Source organism: Mirounga angustirostris, unplaced genomic scaffold, assembly GCF_029215605.1.
Source record: "Mirounga angustirostris isolate CCGP_5_RB_7025 unplaced genomic scaffold, mMirAng1.0.hap1 SCAF_3, whole genome shotgun sequence".
Lineage (NCBI taxonomy): Eukaryota > Metazoa > Chordata > Mammalia > Carnivora > Phocidae > Mirounga > Mirounga angustirostris.
In genome coordinates this window covers 98,870,589-98,873,313 of record NW_026991711.1, presented here as the reverse complement: position 1 = coordinate 98,873,313, position 2,725 = coordinate 98,870,589, and the positions used below count along the sequence as shown (strand labels likewise).

The 2,725-nt window shown below is 36.8% G+C and overlaps 1 pseudogene; it reads left to right on the top strand.

Annotated features, from left to right (window-relative positions):
- Positions 1 to 1,436: 1,436 nt before the first annotated feature.
- On the top strand, positions 1,437 to 2,461 carry LOC123839151 (nucleophosmin-like; annotated as a pseudogene).
- The last annotated feature ends 264 nt before the right edge of the window (positions 2,462 to 2,725 follow it).

Sequence of the window (2,725 nt, the reverse complement as noted above, 5' to 3'; positions counted from 1 at the left end):
TTGTGTTTATCCTATTACCTGTCATCATAATACCTGTCTGAATTGTTGTTGCAAGTCATTCATCATCTTAGAAGTACATAATTTTCTTGATGTGTTGTAGGAAAAATACATCAATACAGAGAATGATGATGGTATGATTATAGTAATTATCACATGTAACATGGGTACTTACTACTATTTACTTCCATTCTAATTCATTATAGAGCTAGTAAAAGTCACACTAGGGAGGATACAAGGTGAAATAACATTAAGGGATTTTTGTTCACTGGAAATGAAATGAATAAAGGGCTTTGAAGTAGATTTGATTTACAGTTTTTTTCTGGCTAAACTCTAGGGCAAATTTTAATTACCTATATTATGGTTTTGAGAGGGATTAAAATAACTTTCAACTGGTAACAGTATTATAAATAGTCATCTAAAAGATGAGAAAATCAAGAGGATAATAGACTTTAAAATGTTCTATTTTTCCAGAAGTTATCATTTGTGTTGTTGATTATCATTTTCTTTTACTAGATCCTAGATTATCTAGAGGCAAAAACCACTTTATTTTTTTTTTTCCATAATGCCAAACAAAGTGGTATATGGAACATACTGGTATATGGAAAGCGATCTGTGTGTGCTTGGTCTTACTCATGCTGATGTGTGAGAGCTGATTGTTAGATTTTTCAGAAATTGTACAGGCTGGTGTTGCCTTGGTAGCTTGATATAAGGCATGGTGGGAGCATTTATAACATAGAATTAGGCAGGGAGAGGACTTTTCCCCAGAGAGCAGATTATTAAACACTTACCGGCATACCACTACAAAGCTTTCAATTAATGGTGAATGAACAAAGAATGAGTGATTGATTTAAAAAAAAATAGTGATAATCTGCAATAATACGAAGAAATACAAACTACTTATGAAATAAACACACAGCATTAAATAAGGTAAAATATTTGTAATTTGGTGTCAAACAGGCTTCCCATTCTAATGTGGGTTCTAGCACTGACTGGTTGTATATTCTTATACAAGAAATTTACCTTCTTTGAGGTGGAAGCTTCTTCCACCATGTGAGGATACAAGGAAAAGTCTGCACCCTGGAGGAGGGCCCTCACTCGCCCATGCGGACACCTTGGTCTTGGACTTCCAGCCCCAAGAACTGTTTTGAAATAAAAGCCAACAAAGATTATCACTTTAAAGTGGATAATAATGAAAATGAACACCTGTTTTCTTTTTTTTTAATTAAATATTTTCTTTTTCTTTTTTTTTTTTAAAGATTTTATTTATTTATTTGAGACAGAGAGAATGAGAGACAGAGAGCATGAGAGGGAAGAGGGTCAGAGGGAGAAGCAGACTCCCTGCCGAGCAGGGAGCCCGATGCGGGACTCGATCCCGGGACTCCAGGATCATGACCTGAGCCGAAGGCAGTCGCTTAACCAACTGAGCCACCCAGGCGCCCGAACACCTGTTTTCTTTAAAAACAATCAGGTTAGGGGTTTGTGCAAAGGCTGAATTGCACATTGTTGAAGCAGAGGCATTGAATTATGAAGGCAGTCCAATTACATCCTACTGGCAACTTTGAAAATGTCCATACAGCTGGTGGTTTCCCTCAGGGCTTTGAAATAACACCACCTTTGGTCTTATGGTTAAGTGTGGTTCAGGGTCTGCACATATTAGTGGACAGTGCTTAGTGGCTGTAGACGAAGATACAAAGTCATGTGAAGCCCCTCGCTATACCTGGAAAGTGATCTGCTCCTGGAAGTCGTAGCAAGTTTCCACAGAAAAAAATAAACTTGCAGCTGATAAAGATGATGATGAAGATAATGATGATGATGATTTTGATAATGAGGAAGCAAAGGAAAAGCTTCAGTAAATAAATGTAAGTGTAGGGGCGCCTGGGTGGCTCAGTCGGTTAAGCATCTGCCTTTGGCTCCAGTCATGATCTCAGGGTCCTAGGATCAAGCCTCACATCGGGCTCCCTGCTCAGTGGGGAGCCTGCTTCTCCCTCTCCCTCTGATCCTTTCCCACTCCATCCCTGCTTGTGTGTGCTCTCTCTCTATCAAATAAATAAAAATAAAATCTTAAAAAAATAAATGTAAGTATAATACTCCAGCCAAAAATGCACAAAAATCAAACGAGAATTAAAAAGACTCAAAACCATTAACACTAAGATCAAAAGTTGAAGAATCCTTCAAAAAACAGCAAAAAAAAAAAAAAAAAAACCCCAAAGCCTCCTAACACACCAAAAGAACCTAGTTCTGTAGAAGACATAAAAACCAAAATGCAAGCAAATATGGAGAAAATGTGGCTCTCTTCCTAATTTGGAAGGCAAGTTCATCAATTATGTGAAGAGTTGCTTCAGGATGACTGACCTGGGAGGCTATTCAAGATCGCTGGCAGTGAAGGAAGTCTCTTAAAGGAAATATTTTAGGTAGTTTGTTAAAATTTTCCATTTTATTATTTCATTTATGTAACAGTTGATATTTGGCTGTCCTTTTTATAATGCAGAGCATGAACTTTCCCTACCATGTCTGATAAACATTGTCCAGGTCCCATTGCCAAAAATGTGTTGTCCAAAATGTCTGTTTAGTTTTTAAAAATGGAATTTTACCCTTGCTTGGCTTTAGATATATGTGGAATGTCATAATAGCAGTGGTGAAACAAACAAATGGTAGGGAGACAAAAATATACTTGTGAAATAAACTCAGTATTTTAATAAAGTAAAAAAAAAATAAATTCTTTGAA